The sequence below is a fragment of the Acinonyx jubatus genome, chromosome E3, assembly GCF_027475565.1.
Source record: "Acinonyx jubatus isolate Ajub_Pintada_27869175 chromosome E3, VMU_Ajub_asm_v1.0, whole genome shotgun sequence".
Taxonomy (NCBI): domain Eukaryota; kingdom Metazoa; phylum Chordata; class Mammalia; order Carnivora; family Felidae; genus Acinonyx; species Acinonyx jubatus.
In genome coordinates, this window is record NC_069398.1 from 11,135,388 (window position 1) to 11,158,415 (window position 23,028).

Genomic DNA, 23,028 nt, shown 5'->3' on the forward strand with positions numbered 1-23,028 from the left:
AGAAAAGTAAATTACTTTCATTTCTAACTCCTACCTCCCCATATACACTCTCTGCATTACCCACTCCCCACTCCCCCTTCCCCTCCCCCCCCCCCCCCAAAAAAAAAAGAAACTCTCCTGGCTATCACTGTAACCAGTAGTTTTCTTTTAAGGGAGCAAATTTCTGTTTTCTTTCATGAAAGCAGTGTAGCAAAGCAGTACTAGGAACAGGTGGGGATGTAGCTCAGTGGTAGAGCGCATGCTTAGCATGCATGAGGTCCTGGGTTCAATCCCCAGCATCTCCATCCTGTTTGTATCCTTGCTTGGGGAAATAGATTTCTTTGTTACAGCCACACCACTTACTTTACAATCTGCAAACTAATCATCTTGCTTGGAGGTAAGCACTTATATTTTTTTCCTGGTTTGCTTGTAATTCTTCTGTTTTCTTTTTTAAATTTAGTTATAATTGACATATAGCATTGTATCAGTTTCAGGTGTACAAATATAATAATTACATATTTGTATATATTGTGAGATTATCACTACCATAAGTATAGTTAACATCTGTCACCATACATAGTAAAAAAAAAAAATCATTGTTCTTGTGATGAGAACTTTTAAGATCTATTCTCTTAGCAACTTTTAAATATGCAATACAGGGGTGCCTGGGTGGCTCAGTTGGTTAAGTGGCCAACTTTGTCTCAGGTCATGATCTCGCGGCCCGTGAGTTCAAGCCCTGCATCGGGCTCTGAGCCTGTTTCAGATTCTGTGTCTCCCTCTCTCTGACCCTCCCCCGTTCATGCTCTGTCTCTCTGTCTCAAAAATAAATAAATGTTAAAAAAAAGTTTAAATATGCAATACAGTGTTATTAACTATAGTCACCATGTTGTACATGACATCCCCATGACTTACTTATTTTGTAACTGTAAGTTTGTACCTTTTAACTCCCTTTGCCCATTTTGCCCCCACCAGCAACCACCAATCTGTTCTCTGTATCTATGATCTTGGATTTGTAGATTCCACATATAAGTGAGATCATAGGATATTTGTCTTTCTCTGATTTATTTCTTTAGCACAATGCCTTCAAGTTCCATTCAGGTCATTACAAATGGCAAGACTTCCTCCTTTTTTTATGGGCAAATAACATTCTGTTGTATATACACACACCCCATTTTCTTTTTTCATTCATCTGTTGATGAACACTTAGGTGGTTTCCATATCCTGGCTATTGTAAATAATGGTGCAATGAACATAGGGTGCAGATATCTTCAAATTATTGTTTTTGTTTCTGTTGAATAAAATGCCCAGAAATGGAATTGCTGCATCATATGGTTGTTCTATTTTTAATTTTTTGAGGAAATTCTATACTGTTTCCATAGTGGCTGCACCAATTTACATTCCCACCAATAGTGCACCAGGGTTCCCTTTCCTCCACATTCTTCCCAACACTTGTTATTTTATTTTACTTTTTTTTGGTGATAGCGATCTAACAGGTGTGGGGTGATAAGTCACTATGGTTTTGATCTGCACTCCCTGATGATAAATGATGCTGAATACCTTTTCATGTACCTGTTGGCCATCTGTATATCTTTAGGAAAATGTCTATTCAGATCCTCTGCCCTGGAGTCAGTTTGTGTATGTGTGTGTGTTGTCTGTATAATACAAGTTATCTTTCAGGGTTATCTGTATAATACAAGTATACATATGCTTATATGTGTATGTATGGAATTTGAATATTTTTAAAATAGAAATTTATTCTTTAAAAATAGTTAATTGTTTTAAATCTAAACTATAAGGAAATAACGATTATTAGTGATTATTAAGTGACCATTACTGAAAAGAATTTTGTAATTAATCACATACTGTTTTAACCTTATAATTTGTTTTCATTTATTTATTTTTTAACGTTTATTTATTTTTGAGACAGAGAGAGACAGAGCATGAACAGGGGAGGGGCAGAGAGAGAGGGAGACACAGAATCTGAAACAGGCTCCAGGCTCTGAGCTGTCAGCACAGAGCCCGACATGGGGCTCGAACTCATGGACCGTGAGATCATGACCTGAGCTAAAGTCGGACGCTTAACTGACTGAGCCACCCAGGTGCCCCAATTTGTTTTCATTTAATAAGGTGTCTTGGGATTGTTTCATTGATCTCACTTCTTTTATTTAAATGGTTGTCTAGCAGAGTATTTCACTGTATGGCTGTACTATAATTGATTTAACTGGTCTCCTGATCTTTTGCTGCTGCAGACAATGCTGCATATGAATAACCCTGTACTTAAATCTTTTCACACATATGCAATTATATCAGTTGGTTAAATTCATAGGAGTAGAATTAATGACTCAAAGATGAAAAGTGCTTGTAATTTTCATAGGTACTGCCTACATGGGGTGTACCAATTTGCCTTCTTACCACCTATTCACCTATGACTTTATCAGTGTATTACCACGCTTTTGGTACCTTTGGATGGGTTATTTCATTAGATTTTCTTATTATGAATGAAATATTTTCCTTTCTGTCAATTATCTGTTCATCTTCTTTGTCTTTTTATTACTAGATTAGGTTATTGGTCTTTTCATTATTCATTTGTAGAAACACTTTATAAACTAGGGGGATTAGCTTTGTCTTAAGATGATCAAACTTTTGATATTTGGATAGATCTTAATCTGATGGGTAAAAAATATAGGTTCACTTTGTGAGGTCTTTGTCTCTGGGTGAGGTTAACATCTTGTGTCTGAAATCCATTGGTATTTCCTTCTGTAAACTCTGTGCATGCTCTGTACAGCAGTGGTTCTTAACTGAGGTTGTGCATGAGGATCACCATCTTTGAGATACATGAATGCAGCCCTCAGCCCTGGGGATTCTGGTGCAGTGTGTCAGGCACTTCTAAAGAGCCTCCAGGCTGATTCCAATGTGTTCCCTTAGTTATGAATGGGGGGCATGGTTGATCTGGGGGCCTTTTTCTGCTCAGTATTGCTGTGAGTAAGTATTCAGCAGTGGCAGGAAGGAGAGAGTTATGCAGGGAGAGAATCGATAACCCTCCTTGCTGTGGGGTTCAATGGGACTTGCACACGAGGTGGCTCAGGGGCTAATGTGGCTCAGCTCTCGTTGCTATGGTAGCCAGTCAATATGTGGGCACTTGGTTTGGGAATTGGTGCCTCTGTGTGCTTGCTCTGGGCTTCATGGCCTGATAGGACATGAGGTTGACAGACAGCTGGGTCTTCAGAGACCAAAAGAATTCCCGGAGGACAGATCTGGGAGGATCAAGCCCCTGGCTCAAAGGGACCATGGCCAGAAACTGTATAAAGGCAAACTGTATAAAGGCCAGAAACTGTATAAAGCCACCTGGATGGCTCAGTTGGTAGAGCATGCAACTCTTGATCTCGGGGTTGTAAGTTTGATCCCCACCTTGGGTGTAGAGATTACTTTAAAAAAAAAGGTGCCTACTTTCCTCCTCTCTTTCTCTTTGGAGGAATTCAGTGCTTCCATTTATTTTATTTTTTTACTATTTATTATTTTTTAAGGATAATCTGCCTTTTTAAAAAAAGTTTATCCATTTATTTTGAGAGAGAGAGAGTGAGTATGTGAGCAGGGGAGGGGCAGAGAGAGAGAGAGAGAGAGAGAGAGAGAGAGGGAGAGAGAGAATCTCCAGTAGGATCCATGCTGACAGCACACAGTCCACTATGGGGCTTGATCCCAAGAGCCATGAGGTCATGACCAGAGCTGAAATCAAGAGTTGCCACTTAACTGAGTCACCCAGGCGCCCTTCCATCATTTTATTTTATTTAGAAAAAAAATTTTTAATGTTTATTTATTTTTGACAGAGAGAGAGAGAGACAGAGCATGAGCCGGGGAGGGGCAGAGAGAGAGGGAGACACAGAATCCGAAGCAGGTTCCAGGCTCTGAGCTGTCAGCACAGAGCCCAGTACGGGGCTAGAACTCACAGAGTGCAAGATCATGACCTGAGCTGGAGTCAGACGCTCAACCGACTGAGCCACCCAGACGCCCCTGCCATCATTTTATTTTAAAATAAGCAGCCAACTTTTGTAGCAATGTGGATGGAACTGGAGAGTGTTATGCTAAGTGAAACAAGTCATACAGAGAAAGACAGATACCATATGTTTTCACTCTTATGTGGATCCTGAGAAACTTAACAGAAGACCATGGGGGAGGGGAAGGAGAAAAAAAAAAAGAGAGGGAGGGAGCCAAACCATAAGAGACTCTTAAAAACTGAGAACAAACAGGGTTGATGGGGGCTGGGGGGTGGGTATTGAGGAGGGCACCTGTTGGGATGAGCATTGGGTGTTGTATGGAAACCAATTTGACAATAAATTTCATATTAAAAAAAAAATAGGGGTACATGAAATGGGCTGTTTGCTGCAGACCTAGCAGAATATAAGCTGAAGCCAGTCTTAATAAGTGAGGCTGCTAGAAAACAAGGAATAGTCTGAAACATCAAGTACAACATCAAACTCCAACAGGAAGGCTCAACACTTAAGCAAGACAAAGTAAGGATTCCAAGGGCAGATACTGGAGAGATCTCATATGGTGATTGCTTACTGAAGAGGGGTTTTCATTCAAACGGCATAGCTACTTAAGAATTGGGTAGGAGTGAATAGTAAATGACTTAGAGCCAGTTTGAAGAAGGAAAAAGTTATGGATATACAGGCAAACATATTCAACAAAGTAATAATATGTAAAAAAAAAATAAGCAGCCAAGAAGAGGAAAGTTTGGGAAACTTAAAACCTTAATATTGCTGTTTTGTCTTAAGAGCAGAGCTTGAAACGAAGAGTCTGTACAGAAAGTTTGAAGGAAATAAATTCAGGGAGCACAAGATTAGGGAAAGGAATTTAGAAAGTTGAATTAGACCTGTCCTGTAGTTCTTTCTGCTGTTTGACTTTAAATTATTTTAATATATTGAATAAAGACAAAGTAATATTTGTAACTATACAGCGAATACAAATCTAATGCTACCATTACTGGGGATAGTCCCCCAATGGTATACCTAGTGTTTCACAATTGGGCTAGATTATTTTTATTTATTTATTTTTTAAATTAAAAACATTTAAAAAATATTTGTTTATTTTTGAGAGAACATGAGCAGTCAGAGACACACACACACACACACACACACACACACACAGAATCTGAAGCAGGTGCCAGACTCTGAGCTGTCGGCCTAGAGCCTGACACAGAGCTTGAACTCACAAACCATGCAATCATGCCCTGAGCTGAAGTTGGACACTTAACCGACTGAGCCACCCGTGTGCCCTGGCTAGATTTGTTTTTTAATATACCCTCTTTCTTTATAGAACAAAACTATTTTCAGTAAAGATTTAATATTCAGTAATAATCACTATTTTCTTGATCCATACTTAGATTTAAAATAAATAATTTAAGGGAAATGTGAAATTCTATTTTAAACATAGTATTCAAATTTAACAATATATGAATCAAAATTCGGAACCACCAAAAAAAAAATTACATCTATAGTTCATACCTTTTTGGTGTTTTAGATTTTAAACACAAAAACTCCCAAGTGGTCAAATTGAAGGACAGAGTTGATGAGACTCAAATTTTCTCTCTTTTTCAATTCTTTTTTTTTAATGTTTATTTATTTTTGAGAGAGAGAGAGAGACAGAGAGAGAGACAGAGACAGAGTACAAACAGGGGATGGGCAAAGAGAGAGGGAGACACAGAATCCAAGACAGATTCCAAGCTGAGCTGTCAGCACAGAGCCTGACACAGGGCTCAAACTCCCAAACAATGAGATCGTGACCTGAGCCAAAGTCAGATGCTTAACCCACTGAGCCACATGGGCATCCCTCTGTGTCTTTTTCTTTGGATCACTGTGCTATCATTTATTTCCAATACGTTATTTAAAAACAGGAATACACAATATCATGGAGGTTAGAGATATGAATTGCACCCCAAACAAACCCAAACAAATTCAAATTCGTAACTTACACCTGAAAATGAAAGGATATCGCTGAATCTGCTGTGACTGTCAGAGGCTGTTGTGAAACTGGTTCTCCAAATTACCTTCCGTATGGAACACACTGTTTATTAAAGATTCTGTCAGGGGCCACTCAGGAGACACACACCACACTAGTAATTTGAATAGGGAAAATTTTATAAAGAATTATTAACTAGTAGAGGGGATTAGCTACAAAGAGAGGTAAAGAAAGTATGGGACTAGCACATGTAGGAAGCAGTTATTATCTCTAGGGTTGAAAGAGAGTACTCAAGTATATCGGTTTTCAATTGCTGAGTAACACGTTAGCACAAAGCAGTTTAAAACAATACCTATTTAGCTGTTATGGAAGACAGCATGGTGGTTCCTCAAAAAATTAAATGTAGAGTTACATATGATCCAGCAATTCTGAGAATGCACCCAAAATAATTGAAAATAGGGACTTGAAGAGTTATTTTCACAGCAGTAGCATACACAATAACCAAAAGGTGGATACAAATCAAGTATACATCAGTGGATGAAGGAATAAACAAAATGTGGTGTATCTATGTGATGGACTGTTCTTCAGCCTTAATAAGGAAGAAAATTCTGACACATGGTACAATGTAGATAAACCTTGAAAACATGTTGAATGAAATAAGCCAGTCACAGGACAAATACTGTGTGCCCACGCTTGTATGGTACCTAGAGTAGTCAGATTCATAGAGACAAGAAAGTAGAATACTGGTTGCCAGCAGCTTTGAAGGGGTAGGCATGGGGATTTATTATTTAATGGGGACGGAGTTTCAGTTTGGGATGTAATAGTTGTCCAACAATGTGAATGTACTTAATGCCACTGAACTGTACACTTAATTAAAATGGTAAATTTCATATTATGTTATTTTACCACATTAAAGAATTAAAAAAAACCCCACTTATTTCTTAGCTCACAGTTCTATAGGTATGGCAAGGTAAGGGAAATTCAAGACTGAAATCAAGGTGTCAGCCAGACTGAGTTCTTGAATGCAGGCTGTAGAGGAATGTTCACTTCCAAGATCATACTTGTTTTTGTCAGAGTTAATTTCCTTGCAGTTGTAGGACTGAGGTCTTCGTTTCCTGCTAGCTGTCATCTGGGGGTCACCCTAATCTGCCTGCCTGCCTGCCACCCACATTCCTTACCATGGGGTCCCCTCCATCTTCTAGCCAGCAGTGGCAAGTCAAATCCTTCCGTGCTTTGACTCCTTATTTTTTCCTCTCACCTCTAGACCCAGACTTAAAGGACTTACGTGATTAGGTCAGTTTCACCCAGATAATCTCCCTTAAAGTCAACTATGCCATAAAACATAATCTAATCACAGGATTAGCATTCATCATATTCGCAATGTTAGGAATTACATAGGGCACGTATACTGGGGATCGCAGGGAGGCGCGGGTGGGGGGCTGCCTGGAGGCCACTTTAGGATTTTGCTTACCACACAAAGGAAGGAACAAATTGTAACATGCTGACTCCCTAAGGCAGGGATTTGGACCTTGTGGGACAGTGACAAAGTTCACTGAAGTTCTGAAGGCCAGGGCTGGTGAGTAGAAAACAGTCCATTGGGATGTTGGCAAAACTCACCAAATCCTCTCACTGGGGTGCTCCTGAAACTCCCTGGGAAGCCACCTGCTGGCTGCCATGCACTAGGAGCAAGAAAAACTTTGGAACCAGTAACAGAAGCACCTCCCCTTTGCAGTATCCCTCTAGTGTCCTCTACTGGCATAACCTAATATTATGCCAGCTGGCAAAGGAAAAATATTCACAGGGTCCAGCTTCAGTATCTCATAGCAGGTAAGAGAAGGATAAATTTGGAGTTCATAGGCAAAAAATTGATAACTGGCACAAAGGATAAGCAATAAAATGTGAAAATTTGAAGTTTACCTATGTGTATATGTGCACATATCTGTGTATCTAGTCATTGCAGCAATGTTTAGCACTTAAACCAACAAAAGCTTTTTTAGTTAGGGGAAGAGTATTTTGTCACTGAAATTGTTTAGAATTTCTGGAGCTTGGTGAAAGTAAAAAACAGACCAATTGATTTTTCACTTGTTTTATTTTAAAATTTCCTGCAGCAATGAACACCATACCTGTGCCCAGGGTGGAATGCCCTGTTTTTCCCCTGATTCTGTCTCCTCTCTTCCCTCAGAAGTCACCACTATTGTGAATTTTGTGTTTATCATTCTGTTGCTTTTCTTTGGTTTTGCCTAATATGTTTGTAGCTGTAAATGTATTGTTTAATTGGTGGATTTCTGAATTTATGTCAGTGGGCTCACTGTATATATTTGTCTGCAAGTTTCTTTTCCACAGTATGTTGTAGCACATTCACATTTGAGCACTGCTGTAACTTGAACACAGCATTTTGGGCTGTCCCCTTACCATTCCCTATTTTTTTTTTAGAGTCAGCCCTGATTTCTCCCTCATTGAGGTGGACACCTGTTGCTTTTACCTCTACACCATCCCTTAGTGTGGGAATATCTCTCTCAGGTTTTCCTTTGGAGAATCACTCCTCTCTCATGTCCAGCTCCAAGCAGAGACAATTGTTGTTTAAAACCCTGATGAGGTAAAGAATTTGCCCTGCTTGAAATCCAGGTACTGCACTGTCCAGTATGGTACCTACTAACCACATGTGGCTATTTAAATTTAAATGAATGAAAATTACTAAAACATTTGGTTCTTTACTTACACTGTCCACTTTTGAAGTGCTTAATGGCCACACGTGGCTATGGGGTCCCATGTTGGATAGTGCAAATATAGAAAATTTACTTTATCACAGAAAGTTCTATTGGGTGGGGCTGTTCTAAGATGATTGGAAGTTAGCGATCAAGGGGAATGTCAGGAGGTGAGGCTAGAGAGGGGAGCAGGGACTATACCCATGAAGGTCATGATAAAGAGTTTGCATTTTAAGTCTAGTTGGAAGTCGTTGATGGTTTCTAAGCAAGGGAATGACATCGCCGGATTTATGTTTTAAAAGGGTCACTCTGGCTGTTGTGTGGAGAAGCATGGCAAAGAGGCAGAATTGGAAGAGGCAGAAAAGGGGGAAAGCTAAGTAAGTTTTCAGAGTGGTCCAGGCAAGTGATGATGGTGGCTTGTGCTGATGAAACTGGATTGAAAAGGACAGATACTAGAGAGGTTTAGAAGGTAGAACTGATAAAACTTACTATTGGTGAGGACAGGGAGGGAGCTGTGGTGGCCGTGAGAGTGGGCCTGCCAACCTTTGGGGAATATGATTGATTCACTCTAAATCAGTGGTCTTAGCCATGGCTGTAACTCTGGAATCTTCTGTAGGAGCATTAATAAATACAAATGCTCAGTCTCTCCCCTTAGGAATCTAATATAATTGGCTTGGAGTGAGGCATGGACATTTGTATTGTTTTGAAAAGCTCCTCAGGTAATTTTAATATGCATCCAAGGTTGAGAATCACTTCTTTAAGTAAAAGGATCACTGAGGAGCATGTGCTGGATTCCAACATAGTAACTGGAACCGAAATTTAGTGGTTTGATGGTATAGTTCAGTTCAGAATAACACTTGATTCCTAAGACAAAGAATACAATAATATGACCATAAAAAGGTAAAAATACAGCTCAAGGCATCAGTGGGTTGAGAGTTCCAGCTTCAATGAGAGACTGACCTTGACAATGGCATTGGCATCCATGGCCCTAGCACAGTTATCTGTGGGAATCATCAGTAGAGATATCTTTAATAAGAATGGGCTAACAGTTTTGTGATCAGCAGAAGACATCACTATAGTTAACAGGAGCAGAAAAGGCAGGAGTGGAAAAGAGATAAGCAATGAGGTCATTGTATTTGACATTGCTTTTGTCTGTCAGCATCATTTCCTTGAGAGGACCCCTTTCCTCCTCCTTGCTTTGCAAGTGGAGTTGTCTGTCATGGTGTCCCATTTTGGCCAGGTGGGCCAGTCAGAGTGTAGCTTTCTCCTGGACTCAGTGATTGGTCCAGAGGTGGTTATATGCCTCAAAAAGTACGAATCCCTGTCCTTCCATAGGATTTTATGTCTGCACGCCACATGAGATGGCAAGATTCAGGTTCTTTGTGTATTTGTTATAAATGGCTATGTAACAAATTACTGTAGAATATGGTGGTTTAAATAATAACGTTACTTATTATCTCTTACAGTTTCTGCAGGTCAGAACTTCAGACAGGCACAGTGGGATGGATTGTCCCTGTTCTAGGATGACTGTGTTATCAGCTGGAAGACTTCACAGCTGGGGACTAGAATCATCTGAAGACTCATCCACCCACATGTTTGGTTGTTGATGCTGGCTGTCAGGTGAGCTTAATGGCACTGTTGTGTGTCTCTAGCCTCAGGAAGTATCTGAGCCACAGACCAGAGTGTAATCATCCTCACACTACTAGGAAACCAGCCCTCACTGGGCTGAATTTGCCAGACCACTCCTGCAAGGTGACTTTCACAGGGACTCCAGAGTCATTGAACACAAAATAGACTGTGTTTTCTGATCCTGAGAAGGCAGGATGTCATTTAGTCAGTTCAAGAAAAAAAAGTTCAGCCCAAAGATAAGTGGAAACCAAATTTGTCTGCCTTTCATCTAAGTCCCAAGGTTGGAGAAAGATCCGGGGAGTGGGACTGGTTTATGACATCTAACAGGTTGTTAATTACCTTGAATGGGTCCCACGTGATGCTTTTAAGCACATGGCTTTTGCCCAGGGAGGATGGAGTGGGCATTTTGGTTTGGGCCAGGGGCAGGACGTGACTGAGGTTTTATAGATCCATATCTTCAGCTCTTCTGAGCTCATCCTTGTGATGTTGAGGCTGGTGTGGTCGGTAGGACAGAGGGTATCAGCATGGTCAGACCCAAACAGTGAGTGAGGTTTCTTGTTCCTCTTTATTTTGCCATAACTCAGAAGCATTGCAACGGGGTATAATAGGGGCAGTGATTTCTTCCCCTGGGTTTGTTCTCCCCAGATGACACTTTTTCAGCAATTTGTTTAAGGTAGGTGGCTGTACGATTTATCATCCTAACCTGGTCACACTGTTAATTGCACTAGGACAACAGTTGGCAATAAAGATTTTACTGGGCAAACAGAGTTGGAGGATCCTCCTAGGTAAGGGTGGCAGCATGCTTGTGGAAAGATGATGTCAAAGGTGGTATGAAAGCAAGACTGACATGTGTGTCAGGCAAGAGAGGGCAGTCAGAGGGTGGAAAATTCTTGATTGAGCTGGCTTCTGCCTCAAGTCCCTACCACCTGATAGTGGGACTTGGCCATTCCTCTGTAAATTGTACTCTGCCCCCTTCCAGCCTGCTGACTCAGTTGCTGGATTTAGGGGGATTTTTCTGGAAAAGTATGCTTATGTCATTCACTGCCTTTTTGAGTTTTTAGTTGATGTATAATACATGGTAAACAAAATTTACATATGTTTACATGTGTGTACACCGCCAGCCAAATCGAGATTTGGCATGTTTATCTGGCTAGAACATTTGAATTTCTTTCATCCTCCTGAGAGAAGACCTTGGTTGTTTTGCTTACTTCAGCCTCCAAATCTCACTGCCTTAGTTTCCTATGGCTGCTGTAACACATGAGAACAAATGTAGTGGCATAAAACAATGCAAAGTTAGGGGCCGCCTAGGTTGGCTCAGTGGGTTAAGGGTCCGACTTCGGGTTAGCTTATGATCTCATGGTTCCTGGGTTCAAGCCCCGCTTCGGGCTCTGTGCTGACAGCTCAGAGGCTGGAGTCTGCTTCTGATTCTGTGTCTCCCTCTCTCTCTGCCCTTCCCCTGCTCATGCTCTGTCTCTCTCAAAAATAAATAAACATTAAAAAAATAAAAAAAAAACACAAAGTAATTATCTTACAGTTCTGGAGGTTAGAAGTATGAAGTGGGTCTCACTGAGCTAAAATTAAGGTGGCAGCCGGGCTGTGTTCCTTGTGGAGACTCTAGGAGACAATTTGTTTCCTTTGCTTTTTCAGCTTCTAGAGAATCTAGAGCCATTCCTTAGCTCATGGCTCCTGCATCTTCAGACAATTGGTGCCAGTTGACTCTGTTACATTGCATCCCTCTGACACTCATGCTTTTTGCCTCCCTCTTTTATGCTTAAAGACCATTGTGATTAAGGTGGGCCCACCCAGATAATCCAGGATAATCTCCCCATTTCAGGGTCAGCTGTTTAGCAAACTTAATCCCATCTGCAGTCTTTTTTTTTTTTTTTTTTTAATGTTTATTTATTTATTTTTGAGAGAGAGCACAAGCAGAGGAGGGGCAGAGAGGGAGACAGAGAATCTGAAGTAGGCTATAGGCTCTGAGCTGTCAGCACAGAATCTGACACAGGGCTTGAACTCACCAACTGTGAAATCATGACCTGAGCCAAAATCAGATGTCCAACCGACTGAGCCACCCAGGCATCCCTGCAGTCTTATTTTTTTTTTTTTTTTTTAGTGTTTGTTTATTTTGAGAGAGAGAGAGAAAACATGAGCAGGGGAGGAACAGAGATAGAGGGAGAGAGAGAATCCCAAGCAGGCTCCTCTCTGTCAGTGCAGAGCCTGTCACAGGGCTTGATCTCAGGAACACTGAGATCATTACTTGAGCTGAAATCAAGAATTGGATGCTTAACTGACTGAGCCACCCAGGTGTCCCCCCACAATTGCAGTTTTAATCCTCCCTTGCCATGAAATGTATTTGCAGATTCTGGGGAGTGGGATGTGGACATCATGGCCCGGACCCCATTATTCTGGCTATCACACATGCCTATATTAACCTGTTCACTAATTAGGGAAAAAAACAAATCCACCTTAACTCATTATACTATTTTCACTTTAAGCAGTCCAGATTTCTGCAAGGAGGTTTGGGAGGAGAGAGCTTGTATGTACTGAACATGAATGTTGTCTGATACATAGTTTTTTGATTTCATAAAGATCATTTCACTTACTTCTCCTGGAAGTCATTGGTGATGGGTAGTTAGGGATGCTTTTGGCTACAAGGAATTTAGAACCTGACTTACAGTGGCCTAAATAAACAGGGGGTTGTTTATATCATGGAAGAAGAAGCCTGGATGTATGCAGCTAGCTGTTGACCTTGACTTAGCACCTCAGCAATGTCAGGACTGGTTTCTCAGAGTTCCCTTGGCTTTTTCTAACTGTCTATTGCCTCATGCTCAAAAGAAAGCTTCCGTGCTCCAGGCATCATATCTGTTTTCAAAGCAAAAAAGGGGGAGAGGGAAAGATGGCATCAGCTACACCTGTTCATTTTATTCATTAAAAATTTTTTTAATTTAAATTTTTTATTTTTTAGAGAGAGAGAGAGTGCAAGTGGGAGATAGGAGCAGAGGGAGAGAGAGAAGCTTAAGCAGGCTCCATGCTCAGCGCAGAGCCCAATGTGAGGCTCAATCCAAGGACCCTGGGATCATGATGTGAGGCAAAATCAAGGGTTGGACACTTAATGGACTGAGCCACCCAGGAGCCCTGTTTTGCATTTTAAGAGAATTTCATATAAATGAAATCATACAGCATGTACACTTCTGTGTTTGGCTTCTTTCTTCACCATAGGGTTTTTGAGATTAATCCATGTTATGCATGAATCAATAGTTTGTTCCCTTTTATTGCCAAAATGTGTTCCATTGAATGGATGTACCACAGCTTGTTTATCCTTTCTTTTGTTGATGGTTATTTGGGTTGTTTCCAGTTTTGGCTATTGTTCATAAAGTTGTATGAATGTTCTTGTATAAGTCTTTTTGTGGGCATGTGCATTCATTTCTGTTGGCTGTAAACCTAGAAGTGGAATTGCTGCATGCATATTTGCTTTATTAGAAACTGCTTGGCTGCTTCTTGCTAATGGCCCTCCTAAAAGAGGGGAGATGGGGAATGTAGGGAGAGAGTTCTTGGAGCAGAGGAGGTTCAAGGACCTTAAGCATATAAATAAGTCATGGATCATAGGCATGTGGCACCTGCATGTATGAAAATACATGTTGAGGCCAGGTGGGATTGGGGAATGGCTCCTCAGCCTCAGCCACTCTGTCGCATGGGAATAGGACACCAAGTGTTTCCACATATTCTGATTTTAATCTATTGGTTCTCAACCTTGGCCACCTATTGGAATCACCTGGAAGATTAAAAAAAATGCTGATGCCTGGGCCCTACCCCTAGAGATTCTGAATGAAAAGGGTGGAAAGTGGCCTGAGTATCTAGATTTTTAAAAAGCTCTTCAGGTCATTATAATATTTAGCCAGGGGTGTGAACCACTGTTCTAAAGCAAGTCCTTCTCAAACTTTAATGTTAAAATGTGAATTCTGATTTACAGTGTCTGGGATGGGACCTAAAATTCTGCATTTCTGAAAAGCTCCCAGTTGGTGCCAGTGCTACTGGTCCGTGGCCTCACTTTGAGTGGCAGTGTTTAAACAGAAGCTACAAATACGGATTTTAAAGTGGAAAATCTCCTAATTAGAAAACAAACCATTGGGTATGCTAAAACAAGTCTGTGTGCTGGTCTCCCTGTGGGCTACTGGTTTAATTCTCTCTGTCTCTCTCTGTGTATCTCTCTTTAAATATCTCTTTTGTAGGGTTCCTGTTTTGGCCAGGACACAGAGGTCTTGTGAGGTCTGTGACAAACTCCCTGACTTTCAGGGGCTCAGAGCTGTATTGGTCTGGAGGCAGGGATAGACAGGAAGGTGGGCGAGCTCTCAGCCTGTTTAGGGACATGGTAATCTGGTAAATGCCTTGGAACAGTCTTCCCCACACCACCTCAGGGCAATCACACCCATAATTGGCATAACCGGCTTTCCTGCAGATGAGAAGAGGCTAGACAAGGTCCAGACAGCTCCCCATCACACCCCAGCCTTAGGAGCACGCATTTCTCCTCTCCCTTTATCAGATCAAAGTCTTCCATCAAGCTGTCTGGTTCTGTCTTATTCAATTAAATTTTTTAATTCAATTTGACCCATGCATTCATCTTCTTTGAAATCTGAGAGACGACAGCATCCGCTACAAATTGAGAGTAAATGGCCGAATTAGCTTTCAGAGAGGATTCACCAGGACTGTTTCTTCCCAGAGACCAACAGGCTCTTTGGAGGCAGCTGGATCATGGAGGAAGCTGGCTGGGGGCATGGAAGAGGGGGAGGGACAGTCATAAATACACTTCATCTTGGGATCCTTGGAGAGATGGCATGGCACATGGCCCTTGGAGTCAGAGTGTCTGGGGTCAAATCCAGTTAGGTGGTATCAAGGCAAATGCTTGAAACTCTTTGCCTCAGTTTCCCCACCTGTAAGATGAGGATGATGACAATAGTACTTATCTCCTAGGGCTGTTAGGAGGATTAAGTGCATCCATACATGTAAAACATGCAGAGTGGTGCCTGACACATGACAATAGGTGTTAGCCAGTATTGTTACTATGTTGTACAGTTTATGCAGCATATCCATACACAGTACAGTGGAAACACATCACATTAAACACCCATTTTACTTAGTGGGAATTAAACCATGCAAGCTTGGCCAAAATTTCACTCAGCAAAACAACCCCCAATCGGATTTGTGTGTGTGTGTGTGTGTGTGTGTGTGTGTGTGTGTGTGTGTGTTTGTTTAACTGAAGGATCAGCATTCTGTTTTGTTGCTAGAGGAAAAATTGGCTCAGGGAGATAGTACAGTAATACTCAGAACCATGCTTACTTTATGGATCCTATATCTTTCAAGGAAAATTTTAGATTATATATGAGTTTGCCTTAAATACTGATTTTTCAACATTTCTACTGAGTCTCCATGTGATTTTGGACTTTACTGTGTCTTATTTGATCCTTGTCCAATCTGGTGAAGTAGGCAGGGTTTATAAGACTAATCATGATAGCAGAGCATGACAGTTAAGACTGAGAGTTTGGGAATCAGACTGCCTGGGTTCAAATCCTAGCTCTGTCACTTACTCTCTGAGTTACCGTAGATGAATTAACCTCTTTGTGTTTTCATTTCCATACCTGTAAATGGGGAAGATTATGATAATAACAAAATAAATAAAGTAATAATGCTCATCTCATAGGATTGTTTGAGAATTAAGTGGGTCAATATATATAAAGTGATTGGAACAGTGTTGGGTAACTGTGGCTAAGAAATACTAGTTAAAAATCGTAGTAATAGTAATAAAACAATGACTAGTGCCAAGCTGTGTGTGATGCATTTTGTATATAGTATTACATTTGAACCTGGTAGGAGTTCTTTTTGCAGACCGTGGGCTCTGCTGCTCATGTGTGCCATTAGCCTTAATGGTGCCAACCTGCCCCTCTATAGATGTACACTAGAATTTCAGTTTATTGAGCCCCTGTTATGTGTAGGCATTGTGCTAAGTGCATTATCTCATTTAATCTTTACTGCGACCCTATAAGGCGGGTGCTGTCATAAGTTCCACTGCCATATAGAGAAACTGAGGCCTGTGTCTGATCCATTTCTGGAGTCCCAATATCCCTCCTGGGTCTGTTGGGTATAACTGTTTGCTGAATAAAAGGTTGCCTTCAGTTCTGGGATAATGTGTAGTCTGTTCATCTGTTATGAGAAGCTGGGAGGAAAGAGCAGGGTTTTGAGGGGAGCACACAGTGAGGAAGGTGGGGCCTGGGGGCAGAGAGCCCCCGTGGGAATGTTGTGGTGTACTGTCTCACTGTCTATGAGCGTTAATGGGGAGCTGTCTGACAAAAATCTAACCAGACAGCAGCAGCGGCAGTTTATGAAGCTCAACCAGAGGTGTCTGATTAAGGGTGAGCCCAGCTAGAGGACGTCTGGGGTGTCTCCCCCACTTAGAGACATTTAGTTTCATGTAGGGCCAGGGAGCAGGGTGTGTGTGTGGGTGTGGGTGTGGGTGTGTGGGTGTGTGGGTGTGGGTGGTAGGCACATGAACAGGAGAAAGATTTTGAATGCTCTCAAATGAGACCTTCACATGACTTTCACTTAGGCCTTGGGAAGAGATTCCTTGTGAAGCATTTGTAGAGTTTATATCTCACTCCACTGTACAAGGAGGATCTAAGGTGGGTTCAAATCTAGATCAGTAACTTTGGGCAACCTTAGGGTTATTGACAGTCTTTATGAAGGGTTCCTTTGGAGACTGAGGTGGGATTGCAGGGGACTGAGGAATGGATGAGAGGGTAGAAAATAGAAATACATGTAAATTCCTTTTTTGGGGAAGCTTGGTTGTAAGGGGCTGTGTGCCTTGTGGTTTTAATTTGCATTTTCCTGAAAAAACAAAAACAAAACAAAACAAAATTTGCATTTTCCTGATCACAATTAAGTTGAGCCCCTTCTCCATATTTGATAGGTCATTTGGATATTGCAGATGCTGCAGTTTAAAATAGGGAATGAGGGGTGAGCCTCACTGAGGAGGTTACATTTGAGAAAAGACTTGACGGAGATGAAGATGATTCAGGAAAAAGGGAGAGTAAGTGGGAGGGGTCAGGATCTGGGACACATAGGGGCCTTGGTCATATATGATGGGAGGAGGTGGGCACAAGACATGCATCAGCTTCTTTATTTCTCATAAACACTGGACTGAGAAGCATGGAGTTCAGGGAGGTTAAGTGACTTGCTTGAGGTCATACAGCTAGCAGATGGCAGAGAGGGGATTGAAATGTAGAGCCATCACACATAGCCTTGGCTCTTTAGTCTGTGAAGTTCAGGGAGACCACCCTGTCCCTTTCATGAGAGGCCCATTCCCACCAAGAGTAATAATGCTCACCATTTCACTGCACACTGAGATCCAATGAGTTCTGCACTGAATGGAATTTTAGGGAGAGTAAGAACAGGAGCCTGAAGGACTGTTTGTGCCAATAAATTGATTTCTTTATGTCCTTATGCTGCTGGATTACAAGAAATGAGCCAGGCCTGCTGTTGCCCTGAGGAGTCCCTGGGGAGGTTTTTGGAAGCCCCTGTTGCCAAGGCAACTGAGGCCACCTCTGGAGCCTGGTCCTGCATGGCTCCTGTTTGCCTGCTTGCAGCTGGTTTTCTGGACCTTGGCCAGCCTTACCTGCCATGCTTTCCAGTGACAGTGGGAGGTAGAACAGGAGAACTCAGGGGTTCCCTGTGATAGGTGCATCACCCAGCACCCACCTGCTGCCCTTCTCAAAGCCATGCAGCAGCTACTGTCTCATTGTGAGACCTATATTATCTGGCCTTACCTCTCTGGAACCATCTCTTGTTATCCTCTCCTCACTCCCATCCAGCCTCTTTGCTGGTCCTCAACACTCCAACCCTATACTCACCCCAAGGTCTTTGCGCTTGCTGTCCTCTGTGCTCAGAAGGCTATGTCTCCAGATTTTAGCCAGGCTGGTACCATCACTTCCTCCCACTCTTTCCTGAAAGTCCTGCCTTTTCAGCAAGGACTTGACTAACATCTCTATTTAACATTATACCCCCATGTTGCCCATCTCTGTTTCTTGCTATATTTTCCCCTATCCACAGGATCCCCAGTATACAATCTAGTTCACTTGTTTCTCTTGCTTATTGTCTTGTTTTCTGTGGCAGGTAGCCTCTGTGAAAGCCCCCAGTGGTCCCCACTTCCTGGTATTCATGCCCTTGTGTAATCCCCTGAGATTGATTAACTTGCTTCTAGACAATAGATTGCACCAACATTGAGGGGATGTCAGTTCTGTGATTAGTTTGTGACTTCCAACTTGGTAGCCAACTCTCTCTACTGCCTTCTCACCTGGCTTGTTCTGATGAAGCGAGAAGCCACGTGGAAAGTCTCTGGTGGCAAGGAAATTACCAGCCTCCAGGCAACATCCAGCAAGGGGAACCGAGGCCCTCAGTCCAACAACTAGCAAGTAATGGGATTCTGCCAACAACCATGTGAGGTTGGAAGTGGATTCTTCCCCATTTGAGTCTTCAGAGGAGACTCTGGCCCGGCTGACACCTCAGTTATAGCTTGTGAGGGACCAGTTACAGCAAAGGAGCTAGCTGAATGTGTCTGGACTCTCTGACCCACAGCAACTATGAGCTATTAAGTGTGAGATGTTTAAGCTGCTAAGTTTTGTTGGTCATTTAACGCATGGCAATAGATAACTAATATACTCCTTTCCTAGAATGTAAGCTCTACACTCTCATTAAAGTTGCCAGTAACCTCAGTGCCTGAAGTCCAGTGGACACTTTTCAGTCTGTATTCTGCTTGATTTTCATGAGAGGCCTGCCTCTCCAGCCCAGAGCCCTTGGCTTTCCTCTACCACCTGGCTGGCCACCTGCCCCCACAGTGAGGAGAAAGACATCTGGACATACACTGCAAACACTTGCTGGGTACTTGTTGTCTGAGGGATAAGCTGATTCATCTGGAGAGAGATTTCTAAAACATTGCTCAGTTGGGACACTGGGGAATTTCCCAAGGGAGAGAGACCAGAGAGGGAGGGGGGGCATATTACCTTTCTTAAGAAAATAATGCCTGGGTGTGCCTGGGTGGCCCAGTTGGTTAAGCATCTGACTCTTGATTTCAGCTCAGGTCATGATCTCACAATTCATGAGATCAAGCCCTGCGTTGGGATCTGTGCTGATGGTGCGGAGCCTGCTTGGGATTCTTTCTTTCTGCCTCTCCCCTGCTCGTGTGCATGCTCTTTCTCTCTCTCTCTCAAAATAAATAAATAAATATTAAAAAAAAAAAAAAAAGAATGGGACACCTGGGTGGCTCATTTGGTTAAGTGTCACACTTCGGCTCAGGTCATAATCCTGTGGTTTGTGATTTCAAGCCCTGCTTTGGTCTCTGTGCTGACAGCTCAGAGCCCGGAGCCTGCTTTGGATGCTGTGCCTCCCTCTCTCTCTGCCCCATTCTTGCTCATGCTCTATCTCTCTCCCTCAAAAATAAATAAATATAAAAAAATAAAAAAAGAAAAGACAGTCTGGAACCCCTGTTAGAGAGAGAATCTCAGTGGGGAGGATCAGCCTTTGTTTCCCCAACTTTTGTTCTGGGAGATTTGTCTTGCCCTGGATGGCTTCTGGAGGCTGCAGCTACATGGTTTGATTCAAGGGTGACAACGGTCTTCTTTATGGCCTTTGACCTATTCTTATTTGTAAAAGCAGCTTTATTGAGGTATCACTTATATAAGATCACCCATTTTAAGTATACAGTTCAATGATTTTTTTAGTTAATACTTATCATTACAATTTAGTTTTAGATTTTTTTTTTAATTAAGTAGATTCCACAACCAACATGGGGCTTGAACATACAACCCTGAGATTGAGTCACATGCTCTACCAACAGCTAGGCACCCCAGTTTTACATCATTTTTATTATCCCCCAAAGATCCTTCATTTCCAGCTAATCCTTATTCTTACCTCCAGCGCCAGCTGCCGCTAATGTATTTTCCTTCCCTGTAGATCTGCCCTTTCTGGAAATTTCATATAAATGAAATGATATGACGTGTATTTTCTGCATCTGTCTTTCACGTGGCGTAATGTTTTTGGGATTCATCCATGTTGTTGTGTGTGTTAGTAGTTTGTTCCTTTTTATTGCTGAGTAGTTTCCCATTGTGTGTGTACCCCAGTTTATCTGTTTACCACTTGATCAGTGTTTACATCACATCTGCTTCTTGGTCATCATGAATAACACTGCTCTGTAACATTCATGTGAAGTCTTTGTGTGGAAATATTTTCATTAAAAAAATTTATTTATTGGAGAGAAAGAGAGAGAGAGAGAGAGAGAGAGAGAGAGAGAGAGATTGAGAACATGGAAGAGAGAGGGAGAGAGAGAATCCCAAGCTGGTTGTGTGCTGTCAGCACTGAGCTTGACACGTGGCTCGAACTCATAAACTGGGAGATCATGACCTGAGCCAAAAATAAACAATCAGATGCTTAACCGACTGAGCCACCCCCAGAAGCCCCTGTTTTCATTTCTTTTGAGTGCCTACCAAGGAGACCCTATTTTTGATGCCCTCCGTAGTGTGGCTGATGTCAGGCTGGACTGTTTGGGACACATTTTATGAAAGGCTTGGGAACCACCATAAAGACAGAGACATGAAGGGAGCTTGAAGACTGACTGTGGCTTCCCTTATTTCAGCATCACATTCTCTGACCCTTGGCCTGCTCACACATCCTGTCCCCAAGGCATCATACCATAGAGTGGGCTTGGGTGCTGGTCTATCTGACTTCAATTCCAGCTGTGTGACTTTGGGTTGAGTGACTTAAAAAATTATGCCTCTTTTTCTTCACCTGTGACATGAGACTCCTGATAGCACTTCCTTCATGGGCTTGTGAGGACTGATATGATCATGCATGTAGTGGGGAAAAGGTTAGCACCTGACATACAGTCCTTTCCTTTGTGTTGGCTTCATCTCCTGCCTGAGGTGGGTGGATGGATGGATGGATGGATGGAAAGATAGATAGACAGGCAGATAGACAGACACCTGCCCCTTGTTACAGTTGACATTGGGCATATCCCTGAAAGTGCAGAGAAGCCACAACTGTAGGTAAAAAGCTGGGGCCAAAAGGAAGGTGTAGGAGGACATGGGCAAGAGGCTGGATGGAACTGGGTTCAAATCCCCATTTTACCTCCTAGTTACTCCACATGGTTATGGTGAAGATAAAGATGCATGACAAGCATATAGCTCATTGGAGGTAGCCAGTGAACTACCTGGAACATGTACTCTGGGATTTGGAGCCAAACAAAACTGGATTTGAATCAAGCCCTACCATTTCCTAGGTGTGTGGTCCTTTTGAAGCCTCCTTGCCTCTCTGAGCTTTATTTTCACCATCTGTAAATTGAAGATAAGAGTAATTTAATTCACACATATGATGTAAAATGAAATGACATGGTCCCTTTTGCCCCTAACTTACCTGGTCCTTGGATCACTTAGCTGTTTATTAAAACTCAGCTTGTCAGCTTTATCTGTGGAGTCAATAAAACTGAGGTGGGGTGCAGGAATGGGTGATTTTAATAAGCAAGTTTGGGAAATACCAAGATAAGTATGCAAAACTCTTAGCTTTCTGTATATTTATTTTCATTTTAATAATTATAGTGCATAACACACAGCGTTATCACAGTCACTGTTTTTTGCATCAAACAGAAATTGGCTGTGGGAAGTGTTCAGGCGGTCTCCTGTGGACAGGGTACTTTCACTCAGCCCTCCTTTCACTTCTCCACCCGCTTTCTGTGATCCTTCCTCGGTAGCCGAATGGTGCAGCTTTCCGTGCACACACCCATCCATCAGCTCAGGTCAAGCACTGCTGAAAGATTTGCTCTCAAAGCAAAGTGCTTTCTCTGCTAAACTCATTATTTCTTCCAACAGAGCCAGGAAAGGATATCATCTTTAAAACCTGCTCAGGCCCAGCCAGCAATGTTTCTTAGCACTGTTTGCTTTGGAGAGCAAAGGCATAATAATCATTGCTTCCTGGATCAGCCAGGGTCCAAATCACGGGGGGAGACAGAAAGAAACTACTCCAGGTTTTTTTTTAAACTGAGGGAATTTATATACTCAGGGGTATGTAATACATGAGAAGGAAGAGCTGGGAGCCAAGCAGAGCACTGTGATGCAACCCAAAGCAGGAAGCTACCTCCATCAGCAGGGCTGGAAGGACAAAGGGAGGGAGTAGGGTTGGCAGAGCCCAAGGCTGGGCTCTTCTAGAAGAAGCTTCTAGAAGAACAATGGAAGAAGCTTCTAGAAGAACAGTGGCACATACGTCTTCTGCGGGCTGAAGCCTCAGAGACGTCAGAGCTGCTGCTGGAGAAGGTGACTGAATCCAGAGTGCAGGGAAGGAGAGCTATCCTGGCGTTGTGCTTCCTCCCACCATCCATTGTCCTGCCAACTGTGGTCAACTTCTAACTGATTCAGGAGCCTGGGAAATAGCCTGCAGGGGTCAGCACTGCTGGGAGTAGGGGGAGTGTCTCTGAGAAACAGGCCTAGGACTAGCACATCTCTGTTCCCTAAATGACCTAGAGGAAGGGTCAGTAAACTATGGCCTGAGGGCCAAATCTGGCCCACCACCTATTTTTGTAAATAAAGTTTTATTGGCATACAGACACTATGTATTTGTATATTGTTTGTTTATGGCTGCGTTTGTGGGGCATCAGCAGAGTTGAGCAGTTGCGACAAAGACTATATGGCTTGCAAAGTCTAAAATATTTGCTACCTGTCCCTTTGCAGAA

At 42.4% G+C, this 23,028-nt stretch overlaps 1 long non-coding RNA gene and 1 other non-coding gene across 2 annotated transcripts in view; both read left to right on the forward strand.

Annotated features, from left to right (window-relative positions):
- Positions 1–212: 212 nt before the first annotated feature.
- On the forward strand, positions 213–284 carry TRNAA-AGC (transfer RNA alanine (anticodon AGC)). The gene has a single exon. It is a non-coding gene; the product is annotated as a tRNA-Ala (tRNA).
- Positions 285–9,684: 9,400 nt separating this feature from the next.
- Positions 9,685–23,028, forward strand: part of LOC128313684 (uncharacterized) — a 267,647-nt gene continuing 254,303 nt past the window's right edge. Inside the window, exon 1 of the long non-coding RNA XR_008294704.1 lies at positions 9,685–10,259. This is a non-coding gene — a long non-coding RNA (uncharacterized LOC128313684). The remainder of the gene's footprint in view (positions 10,260–23,028) is intronic.